This window comes from Terrapene carolina, unplaced genomic scaffold (genome assembly GCF_002925995.2).
Source record: "Terrapene carolina triunguis isolate 2854851 unplaced genomic scaffold, T_m_triunguis-2.0 Scaffold50789, whole genome shotgun sequence".
Classification (NCBI taxonomy): Eukaryota; Metazoa; Chordata; order Testudines; family Emydidae; genus Terrapene; species Terrapene triunguis.
The window spans coordinates 85,782-98,173 of record NW_020715140.1 but is presented as its reverse complement, the minus strand read 5'-3'; the positions used below and the strand labels follow the sequence as shown (position 1 = coordinate 98,173).

General features: G+C 49.1%; 1 pseudogene; it reads right to left on the bottom strand.

Moving 5' to 3' along the window:
* Positions 1-10,572, bottom strand: part of LOC113405779 — a 23,919-nt pseudogene extending 13,347 nt beyond the window's left edge.
* Positions 10,573-12,392: the final 1,820 nt, after the last annotated feature.

Here is a 12,392-nt window from a genome sequence, read left to right as displayed (position 1 = left end):
TGCTGCCCCCAAGGATATGACAAAGTGGCGACGAGGATGGGATTCCTCTGCTGCCCAGCAACAGAAGGAAGTAGAAGTCAAGTTAAAGAAAAAGAAAAAAAAAAACCTACCAAACTCTTTTAGCTGTTGCTTCTTTGCACTGACTGTGAAACTGAAACTAAAACCATGGCTACACTTACAGAGACACTGGAACCTTTTGATGAGTATATAGTGCAATGGCATGTGTATACTGAGCGTTTTGAGCGTTTTGTTATTGCAAATGACATTACAGAAGCGAAGAAGGTGCCAATATTCTTAAGTGTTGTAGGGGCTAAAACCTACTCCCTGCTACGCAGCTTACTACACCCTGTTAAGCCTGAGACCAAATCTTACAGTGACATTGTGGAAATCCTGGGGTCCCATTTCCCCCCCAAACCACTGGTAATTGCTGAAAGATATAGGTTCCACAAAAGTGACCAAAAAGAAGATGAAACAGTTGTACAATTTGTAGCAATTTTGAGAAAGCTTGCAGAACACTGTTAATTTAAGGAGATGTTAAATGATGCCCTGTGTGACAGGTTAGTGTGTGGCCTGTACAGTGAAGCTATACGGAAGAGCCTATTGACAAAGGCTCAGCTTACCCTACAGAAGGCTGTTGACATTGCTGTCTCCATGGAACTGGCTACAAAGGAGGCACAATCCATCAGTGTATCCCCTAGGGTGCATAAAGTGTCACAAGAACCTACCCACAAAACTGTGGGGAGTCAGGAATGTTACCGCTGTGGTAAGCCAGGTCACCAGGCATCAGAATGCTGGTGTAAGGACCTGGTGTGTTGACACTGTGGCAAAAAGGGACACATTGCGTGTGCCTGTAAACAGAAGAAAAAGAGGCCTGTGGTCTGGCCAACTAAAAAGAGAAATCTGCATACCCTAGAGCAGACCCAGGATGACCAAGGAGATACCTCCTCACAAGAAGAAGAGCCACTCCACGTTTTGTCTTTGGCTGTAGGCTCACATGAATATTGTGTAACCCCGTTGTTGGACGGGAAACCTATACGCATGGAACTGTACACCGGTGCAGCCGCCTCGCTGGTCTCCGAGACTGTGTATTAAGAAAAGCTACAGCATCTTCCACTTAAGGCAACAAAAACTGTTCTGAAGACGTATACTGGAGAAGCTGTGCCCATGTTGGGCACTATTAATGTTAAGGTGGAGCTCAATGGACAGGCTGCTAAATTGCCACTGTTTGTGGTGAGAGGTAATTACCCAGCCTTAATGGGTAGGTCTTGGCTTGGGAAGATCCAGCTGAACTGGGCAGAAGTGCACCGAATGACTAAAGAAGAAACCGGTCTGACCACTATACTAAGGAAACATGCTGCTGTTTTTGGAGAGGATCTGGGAAGTATGAAGGGAATCACTGTGACATTGAACATTAAACCTGATAGTCCACCAAAATATCTGAAAGCCAGAACTGTGCCATATGCCATCAGACCAAAAGTTGAAACGGACCTGGAGCGCCTGGTCACCAATGGAGTTCTAATACCAGTTACCCATAGCCCATGGGCCACTCCTATCATTCCAATAGTGAAGAAAGATGTCTCTCTCCGGATTTGCGGTGATTTTAAAGTCACTGTCAACCCGGTGTTGTGTGCAGAGCAATACCCGCTTCCCCGCATCGATGACCTCTTTGCGGGCCTGGCTGGGGGACAAAAATTCAGTAAGATTGATCTGAGTCAAGCGTATTTACAGATGCACATCGATGAAAAGTCTCAAGAGCTGTTGACGATTGTGACTCATAAGGGGCTTTATCGATACTGTCGCCTATCCTTCGGAATAACGTCTGCTCCCGCCCTGTTCCAGAGGGCTATGGACCAGATCTTGTGTGGCTTGTCAGGAGTTCAGTGCTATCTGGATGACATTCTGGTCACTGGAAGGAATGAAGAGGAACACTTAAAGAATTTAGAGGCTACCCTACAAAGACTGGAAGAGTATGGCCTACAAGTCCGCAAAGACAAGTGTGAATTCTTCCAGCCCTCTGTTGAATATTTGGGACACATCATTGATGCGGCGGGTCTTCATAAGGCCCCTGCAAAAGTTAAGGCTATTGTGGAGGCTCCCCCTCCTCGAAATGTTAGCCAGCTGCGTTCGTTTCTAGGACTATTGAACTATTATGGAAAGTTCATCTCACAGTTAGCCACACAGCTAAAACCACTTCACGAACTCCTTGGGCAGAACAAGACCTGGAAGTGGACTGAAGCTTGTAATGTTGCATTTAACAAAGCTAAGGATGCTAATGCACTTTGATCCATCCTTACCCCTACAATTGGCCTGCGATGCATCCCCTTATGGAGTGGGAGCAGTCGTGTCACACATTATGCCTTCGGGAGAAGAGAGACCTATTGCTTTTGCTTCACGCACTCTAAGCAAAGCAGAAACTAACTATGCCCAAATCGAACGTGAGGCATTGGGAATCATTTTTGAAATTCGGAAGTTTCATCAGTACCTGTTTGGGCGGAAGTTTACTCTTCTCACAGACCATCGACCTCTGACGTCAATTTTTGGACCCTACACAGGCATTCCCCCATTAGCTGCTAGTCGTATGCAATGTTGGGTATTGTTACTTTCAGCACACACATATGAAATTAAATATTGGAAATCCACTCTGCACGGCAATGCGGATGGTCTCTCAAGGCTGCCGTTACCAGTCAAACATCAAGATAGTGCCCAAAAGGAAATCTTCTACTTTGAACAGGTAGAGAATACACCCATCACTGCTACTCAGATAAAGAAGGCAACTCGCGTTGACCCAGTATTGTCCCAAGTTATGGACCTGGTGATGCATGGAAAATCTCAACACACCTCTCCAGTCTCACCCGACCTTGTTACCTACATGTCCAGGAGGACGGAGTTATCAATCCAATCTGGTTGTTTGTTGTGGGGGAGACGTGTCATTATCCCACCACCACTGAGATCACAGATCACAGATGTTAGAACAGCTATACTGTGGAATAGTGCGCATGAAGGAAATTGCACGAAGCTATTTTTGGTGGCCTGGATTGGACAGTGCTATTGAAGAGAAGGCAAAAGCTTGTATGTCATGTCAGAGTGTGAGGAATGCACCCCAGTGGGCACCCCTACACCCATGGGACTGGCCTGAAAACCCATGGCAATGTATTCACGTTGACTTTGCTGGGCCCCTTGAAGGAAGCATGTTCTTGGTGGTGGTAGATGCCCATTCTAAATGGCCAGAAGTCTCTATAATGCAGTCCACTACTGCAGAGAGTACTATCCAAAAACTACGGGGACTCTTTAGTCGTTTCAGTCTGCCAGAACAACTTGTGAGCGACAACGGACCGCAGTTCGTCTCTCAGGAGTTTCAAAATTTTATGAAGGCAAATGGAATACACCACATCACTTCAGCACCATATCATCCATCCACCAATGGATTTGTGCAGACAATGAAACAAGCTTTGAAATCGGCATGGGGACAACACTCCATTCCAAAGCATCTGGATACCTTCTTACTTTCCTACAGAAACACACCTCATGCTACGACCAAGGCATCCTCGGCCTTTCTAATGATGGGACGACAGCTGCGCACTTGCTTCGATCTGCTGAAACCTTCTGAACCCCGACAAATTGTGCAACGTCAGCAGCAATATCAAGTCATCAGATGGGCACCCAGAGCAAAAGACCGAACCTTTAGCCTGGGACAGCCGGTTTTGGCACAGAATTATACTTCTGGAGCTAAATGGGTCCCTGCCACGATTATCACTCAAACAGGACCTGTTTCCTACACAGTCCGGACTGCAGAGAATCTCACCTAGCGGCGACATGTCGATCAGCTGTTGCCAGGTCATGCCAGCCCTCAGGACACATCTTCAGTTGAGTTGTCTGACTTCACCTCTTCTGGCGAGACCCCGAATCAAGAATCACCTGTTCCTGACTGTTCTCCTCCATTACTGCCAGCGCCTGAGATATCCCTTTGCCCGGCACTAGCTGATATCACCTCCTCACCCGTTCACACTGCGAACCCTAAGCCCATTGTCAGGCCTGCGCCCATGGTACTTTCGGGTGCAACAACATCAGAAGTTCGCCGTAATCCACCTAGAGACAGAAGACCTCCTCAATGGCTGGATCTTTAGCTAGGGCGAACCCACGGTTATGGGGCAAAATAATCCCCCGGGTTTAGCCGGGAATGGAGGCAGTCTACCTTCCTTCTCTAGTCTAGTGTTTGTTTTATTTAGGGGATGTTCTTATTTAAGGGGGGAGGAATATGTTGTGTATTTAGTTGTCGTGGTTTTTGTTCCTATGGCAACTGAGTTAGATTATTAGGGGATAGCCAGCCAGTTCCAACTGGCTGGCCAGGTCAGTGAGTGTCTGTAAATAAATGGTTGCTTTGTAAGCTTTCTGCTCTCTGGTCTCAAGTGATTTCTTCCTAAACCTGCTGCCCCCAAGGATATGACAAGAGTGACCTCTGCACAACAGTCAGACAAACAGAGCAAAGTTCGAAGGTTATTACAGGGCAGCTCCAATCCCATCACACCCAGTGATTCTCAATTTGTTCCTTTAAGACCCACCTGCCTCCCCACCCATAGGAACCAGTGTCCCGCCTGTGCCGGGAATCCGATTGCTGGCTGCTGCCCAGGTGGAAATGGCTCATTTGTGCGCGGCCTACACCAGGAGAAAGGTGTTTTCACACCGTAACACCTCCCTGGGGTTCATTTCCACCAGCTACAGGGATGTGAAATGCCCATGGCTCTGAGGTGGCCTTGTCCCCACTAGGCTCTGATGAGGAGAGCACTGCTTGTCCCAGCCCGCTCATCGCACTCACACCTTTTACTTAGCGTGAACCCCGCATTTGTGGATGGTGCTGCTAGGGCTTCCTGCCTCCCTCCCCCATTCACTGCTGGGTCCCATCACAACCTGCAATAAACCAAGAGCCAGGGCCTAGGGTTTAAATGCAGCACACCCAACAGTAAAGCCGGACACAGAACACAGGGAAATTGGGGTCACACTTTACAGCTCCACACCACAGCCATAAGCTAGAAACTGACTTTTTATTTGTTTTAAACCAAAACTGAGATTCTCCCACAATCCCAGGACTCCAGGAGCTGGGGCTTTAAGGGAAACAGCAAATACCATGAGACTTGACAACACTGCACTGGCAGCCTGTTCCCCTCTGGCACCCCAGCCCCCTCACTACAATTTCCAACAGCATCTGAACTTCCCCACGTCCTTGTTCCACGAGATGCTTCTGCAGCATCATCCATCCTTCCTGCTGCTCTGTGAGACCAGCCAGAGCCCAGGGGAGGTTACGGTGGTTGGGTGCTGCTCAGTGTGAGGCTATCACAACCTATCTGATACACAGATGGCCTGATCCTGTCACCCACTCGCACGGCCTGAGGCTGGCAGGAGCAGCATGTGTGTGTATGTATCTGCAATGGGAGTGAGTCAGTGCTATTGCAAGATCCTTCCACTTTGCATCCCCCGACCAGTGTGTATTGAATTTCCTATATTTATCAGTCAAGTTAAAGCAATTCCATCCAATTAGCATATTCTGATTTAATTGGGGGTTGGGTCAAAGCGTTATCGCAAATCACTGTGGTTTTTCTTTGAGTTCAGGGGGAGGAAACATCTGACATGTCACCATTTCCCCGCGTTCCCTGTGGAGTGAGGTTCTTTCCCAGGTGTCGGTGTTTGGGTCTGATTTCCCCGTTGTATTTCCTGGCCCTGGTATCCATGGAGTGAGAGAGTTAGCTCTAGAGACCCCTTGGGAGTCAAGTTCTGAGCATTTTTCTCTCCAGACCTTGGGGGTTTAGCATTTCTTTCCCCCCTTCTGTTTGCCAGGGCTCCTGCTGTTTTATCCCTCTTCTCTTCAGGATGGGGAAGTGGTTTGGGATATTTTTGATCTCAGATGGCCCAGTGCTGTTTCCTTTCACATCCCCATCTGTGGGAGCAGGATGATGTCCATGTTTCTCATGTAGCAGATGGCCCTGTGTTGTTTCCTGCCCCTTCACCATAACTGGGGGAAGGGGGCTGTGCTGGGGGTGTGGGATCTTGTCATAGGGTGTTTTACTCACCGCAGGGTGGTGCCCCCTTCTGGCAATTCTGGGGATTAGCTCCATCTCATTCAGCACCTGCTTTTTACCATTGCTGCTCTCCTCCCACTCACGGAGTCGCAGCACAGCCATTTTGTGATTCAGCCCTTCAGCCAGGTCACTCTGTGATTTCCATTTTTGGGGGAGTCTCTCAAAGTCACTCTCTACCAGCAGCATCAGGCAGTCCTCACACCTGCTGCTCTGAGTAGTGACTCCCGCAATGACTCAGTCATTCCGTTCACTGCCCCATGCTGCCACTCCACAGTGATAGGTAGGGGAACCCAGGCCTGCCCTCTACTCTGGGCTCCAGTCCAGAGCCCTACAGCGAGCAGTTAAGGTCTGTGTCTACACTAACCTTACTGCTATCGCCCCTGGACTCCTTCCTACTGCGGTGCTTCTTCCCTACCTTCTCCCTTCTTGGCTTTATAGAAGCCTCACCTGTCCCCCCTCAAGGGAATTTCCTCCTAATTAGCTCCCTCCACAGAACCTAAATTTCCCCCCTTCACAACTTAATTGGCTGATTGGGCCGCTTGGCCCAGTTCCGCTCTTACAGGGTCAATGTGGGGAGTACACCCCATCACAGATCTCCCCATCTAGCAGCCGCAATAACCCCTAATTTCTGGGGGAAATCCTAGTCTCTGGAGGGGAGGAACAGATGCTGAGGGGTTTCCCCTGGTCCCTCCCCACAGAATGACCAGGGCTGAGGAACAGGAATCTCCAGGATAAGGGCCATTGCACGGACACTATAAAATGAGAGATGCCCCCCTTCTAGATCCAGATACACCCCAATCACTGTCAACTTCACACCCCAGTTCTGGATCTCAGTGTCAGCCTCCCTGGGGTGATACCGCCCCTCTGATCTCCCCAGAGCCCAGCACCCCCCTCAGGGGATCTCTCCAGTCTCTCCTGTCTCAGTCTGCCCCTCACAGTCTCACTCAGCACCCCCGGCTCCCAGTCCGGGCTGTCCCCCAACTCCAATTACCACCTGAAAACCTCGTCCTCCCCACCGTGATCCCTCCTGGACACAAACCCCTCCCTCCCCACAGTGATCAGAGCCCCAGTGGGGGCAGCTAGCCCTAGGGATGGGGGGTTATGCCAGATGGTTCTGCCATCTGCAGACACAGTAAGTTCTGGGTGTTTGCAACTTGGATCCAGGGTGATGGGAACTGGGGAGAAAGACCAAAACAACCCCATTAGCTACAGGTCAATCAGAGACCCCACAATCCTGGGAACCCACCTGGGAGATACGGGGGGAAGGGGAAAGTGCAGCTCATCCAGCTGCTCCCTGCCATAAAGATTCCATGACCCACTCAGCACAGGCCCAGTGTCTCTGCCCTGCTGTGTGACAAGGGGAGGGTGGAAGGGGCTTCCCTGCTCTGTGTCCTTGGAGTGTCCAAATCCCACTGCAGTGAGAAGGGCAGAAAGTCAACCAAATTCAGTCATTGTGGCTCACTCCAGACACAGCCCCGTGTCCACCTGTTCCCGAGTCATTCAAAAACCAATAGGAGAACACTTCAATCACCCTGGACACTCAATAACAGACTTAAAAGTGACCATTCTTCAACAAAAAAAACCCTTCAAAAACAGACTCCAACAAGGAACTGCAAAACTGGAATTAATTTTTAAACTGCACACCATTAAATTAGGCCTGAATAAAGACTGGGAGTGGATAGGTCACTACAAAGAGTAATTTTCCCTCTGATGGTACTCACACCTTCTTGTCAACTGTTGGAAATGGGCCACCTTGATTGCATTGGCCCTGTTAGCACTACAAAAGTAATTTTCCCTTCCTTGGTATTCACACTTTCTTTTCAACCGTTGAGAATAGACCACTTCCACCTTAATTGAATTGGCTCGTTAGCCCTGACCCCCACTTGGTAAGGCAACTCCCATCTTTTCATGTGCTACACTATATATTCTGCATCCTGTTTTTTTTCACTTCATGCATCTGATGAAGTGGGTTTTAGCCCAGAAAAGCTTATGTCCAAATAAATTTGTTAGTCTCTATGGTTGCCACAAGACTCCTCGTTGTTTTTGCTGATAGAGACTAACACAGCTGCCACTCTGAAAGCTGTCACATTGTAAAGGATAATACTGAAATCTGAGCTGCAAATGCTGCTCTTCCCAGGGCAGGGGGAATGATCATTAAGGTGACTGAGGTCCATACAGTGTGTGTGGTGATTTTTCTATCTTGTCACAGTGTGAAAGCGCAGACACATGTTTAGTCGGGGTTTAGCCAAGTACCTGATTCCAAAGCATTCCTCTCAGTCTCTGGAATGGGAAAGAGAAAAGAGTTAGTCACAGGGTACGTCTACACTTACCGGAGGGTCCGGCGGCAGGCAATCGATGTTCTGGGATCGATCCCGGAAGTGCTCGCCGTCGACGCCGGTACTCCAGCTCAGCGAGAGGAGTACGCAGCATCGATGGGGGAGCCTGCCTGCCCGCGTCTGGACCCGCGGTAAGTTCGGACTAAGGTACTTCGAATTCAGCTACGTTATTAACGTAGCTGAATTTGCGTACCTTAGTCCGAAGTGGGGGGGTAGTGTAGACCAGGCCACAGACACACAGTGTAGTGCTGTACACATCCTAATGACTGGGGTTAGTCACAGAGATCCCAGAGCCACACTTCCTACCCCAGAGCTGGAGCCGGCAGGTTTGACCGGAGCAGGACTGGTGGTTAGTGATATGCACCAACGCACAGGAAACCTGGAGGAGTCTCTCACTCCTTAGCCCTCGTATACAGACACACTTTCATCAGTTTAACTAATTAGGTTTCAAAACACACCTTGAGTTACACTGGTGCAGGTCTGTGTGTAGCGCAGGCCTTGGGCTGGTGCAGCAGGGCCAGTAGAACAATGGGATGGGGTCAGTTACTCCACAGCAACCCCTCTGGCTAGTTACAGAACAGAACTGATTGCTAGGGGAGCCCCATCCAGCCTTCCCCAGCTGGAGGAATGGTGGCCAGAAGAGGGCATGGCAGAGGGCAAAGGAGATGAAAGCGGGGGAGCCTCAGGGCTTTTCTGGCTTTTGATTGCTGTGAGAACCGCAGTCACCATGCTGGCATGTTGTATTCATTCTCTCTCCCTTTCATCTGTATTTGCCTGCATGTCTGTACAGTGCCCAGCAGAATGGGTTAGCACCACTCAGCACCATCACAATGCAAATCAATATTGTTACTAATTATTGAAAAGTTCACAGTGGAATAAATTAGAAGTGTGGAATTTAAAACCTGGTGTTGCTGTGTCTATTAGTACAGCTCAAGAGAGTGAATGTCACAGATTCATAGAGTTTCAGACCAGAAGAGAGCATCACATCATCTAGTCCGACCTGCTGTGGATCACAGGCCAGAGAATCATACCCAGTTCTCCCTGAACTGAGTCCACTAACTCGGGTTTTGCTACAGCATCTTCCAGAAAGGTGCCCAGTCTGGAACTGATGCCTGGGGAGCTTGTGCGAGTGGTAAATCACCCTCCCTGTGTCCTGTGCATTCGACAGTCACAAGGATGGAATCATCTCACAGAGCGTCATTGACCTTGTAGTGTCCTTTCTTTTAAGGAGAAAGAGACACTGAGCAATTCCCCAGGATTAGTGGGACAGAATGTGACCCAGATTTGTCATTGCAAGCCCATCTCCCTGCTGCAGCCACATGCAGGAAAGCACTGACAGTTTGGTTTCTGCTGCAAAATACACATTTGTCAACCTGTTATCATCAGGGTGTGAGAGAACGTGGGAGAGGTGAGGATTCACTGGACAGAGACCTCCTGGTTCCATCCCTTTCATTGCACTGAGCCCATAGATAACACCAAGTGTCACAGAGCTCACACATCTCACGAGAGACAGCAAGAGATAGAACAGGAGACCTACCACGAATGAACAGAGCCACCTTTTTAGAGCATTTCTTTGAGACAGAGAAACAGACATTGCAGTGAGACCGGGAAGGAAGGGGAAACACTGAGAAATATGCTAATAGAGGTGGGGCCAGGGACCCCAATGTGTTTGTTAGTTTGGTTTACAGGTCTGTCGCATCTTAGGCGCATTTAACATGCGTGATTTCAGATTTACGCGGTTGGCAAAAACAAAATAAAACAAATAAAAAAAAGAGAAAAATAACAATTTAAATACTGTTTCTGTAGTGCGGGTGATTCCGCCCGCCATTACACTCAATGTAATTTTGACTATACGCGATTTTCGCTTTAGGTGCTGACTGCGGAACGTAACCCCACCGTAAGATGAGACAGACCTGTATTTCCTAAAACCAACAAAAGGTAAATATCTGAACAATAAAATGCTCCCATGCCCCAGCCCAGTGCCCTCTAGGGCTGGACTCTAAACATGCAAATAACACATTCCCATTACCTGTGTATCCAAGATATGCACAAGCTCCAGCAACAATGAGAACCAGAGTGAACAGTACCCAGAATGCAGCCAGACAGGGAGAAACACGGGAGAAGATGTCACCTGGCAAACAGAGAGCGCAGTGTATGAGGAGCATGGTCCCATCCTGGAGCTGGAGAATGGTGTTTGCCAGTTGGTTTGACAGCAGAGTCCTGGCTCAGGGATCCCCAGAAATTCAGAGGAATGAATGGAATGTTCCCTCCATGCTCAAATCACATCCACACATGGGAGCCATTGAAACCAGAGAAGTCAGTGCAGCATCAGTTCCAATAACCAGGACTCTGCTCTGCCCAAATCTCTCCCGCTGCTACAAGCCAAGAGCCAGAGACTCTGTGCCCAGACTGCCCAGCCCTGCCTGCTTGGCTGTTGGGATGGTCCTTGTAGCGAGGTGAGACTCACCACCACGGTGCCTCCTGCTGGTTGTCTTGGGAATTAACTCAACTCCAGTTACGGAGCGTCCTCTGCTAGCCAGTGTCTCGCCTGTCTCAGGCACCGTGTCCCTCCCAGACCCCGGTGCCCCTTACCCCAGGTTTCTGCCCCCAGCAGTACCCCCTTACTCCCAGAGGAACTCCAAATCCTCTAAACCCACCTTGCCTCAGTGGCTACTGCCAGTCATCATCAAGCCCTCATTCACTGGGGCTGACTGCAGTCTGTAATGGCCACTCATCATTGGCACGGGGGTTGGACCAGCTGCCTCTGCCTATTCCCGGGCTGCACCTCTGTAGCCCCAGAATGTGTATTGGGCAGATTAAAAGTGTGCTGGCATGGCCGTTATGGCAAGTTAGATCTAAATGAGGAAAATATTCCCATGGTCATAGCAGCCTGCTGTGTACTCCATAATAGTTGTGAGTCTAAGGATGAAAAGTTTCCCTCAGGGTGGAGCAAGGAGGTGGATCGCCTAGTGGCTGATTTTGAGCAGTCAGATACCAGGGCTATTAGAGGGGCACAACAAGGGATTATTTGAATCAGGGAGGCTTTCAGGTACCATTTTGACAATGAGTACCAGTAATGTGTCTTTCTATACAGCACTCTGCCATGCTTTCTTAACTTGCTGACTTGCATGAAAATGTTGATGATTCCTGACTGTGACTTGTAGTCTGAAAATGATCCAATTGACACTGTGTATTAATTCCAGCAGCAATCTCTGTGTGTAGGAGACAAATAGAGATTGATTATCTTTCAGAGAGTATTTTTCTTCTTCTTCTTTTTCCTTTATGCCACTTTTCCTGGTGAAGGTTGTGGCGGCAGCATGGAGAATAGGGAGGATCAGACCTCCTTTTCCTCCGCAACAGGTTCCAGCTCCTCCTGGGTCATTGCCCAGTGTTCCAAGGCCAGCCAGGAGATATAATCCCTTCAGCATGTCCTGGGTTGGCCTGGGGGGCCACTGCCCAGTGGAATGTGCTTGGTAGAGTTCAAACAGAAGCCTCCCAGGGGGCATTCTTATCAGGTGCCCGAACCACCTCAACTGGCTGCTCTCACTCCAGAGGGGTAGCGGGTCTACTCCAAGGCTCTTCTGAATAGCCAAGCTTATCACCCTATCTCGGAAAGTAAGCCCAGTCACCCTGTGGAGAAACCTCATTTCCACTGCTTGTACCCACAATCTCATCCCGGAGCACTGTACCTATGCTGACCGCACCCCCAGTGTAGGAGCGGCTAGGTCAACAGAATAATTCTTCAATTGACCTAGCTATTGCTGCGTGGAGAGGTGGATTACCTGCATTGGCAGAAACCGCTTCCGTTGCGTCTGTTGCTGTAGGAAGCTTCTGCACTCAATACTTTTTTTCTTTCCACATTTTTTTTTTGGCCTTTTCCCCTGGTTCTCCCACTTACTTAATCACATTGATTCCAGCTCCCCACCCGCTCATAGGTCACTTCTTGATGCTCTTTCTCAACTGCCTTGTGTTCTTCCCCATCTGG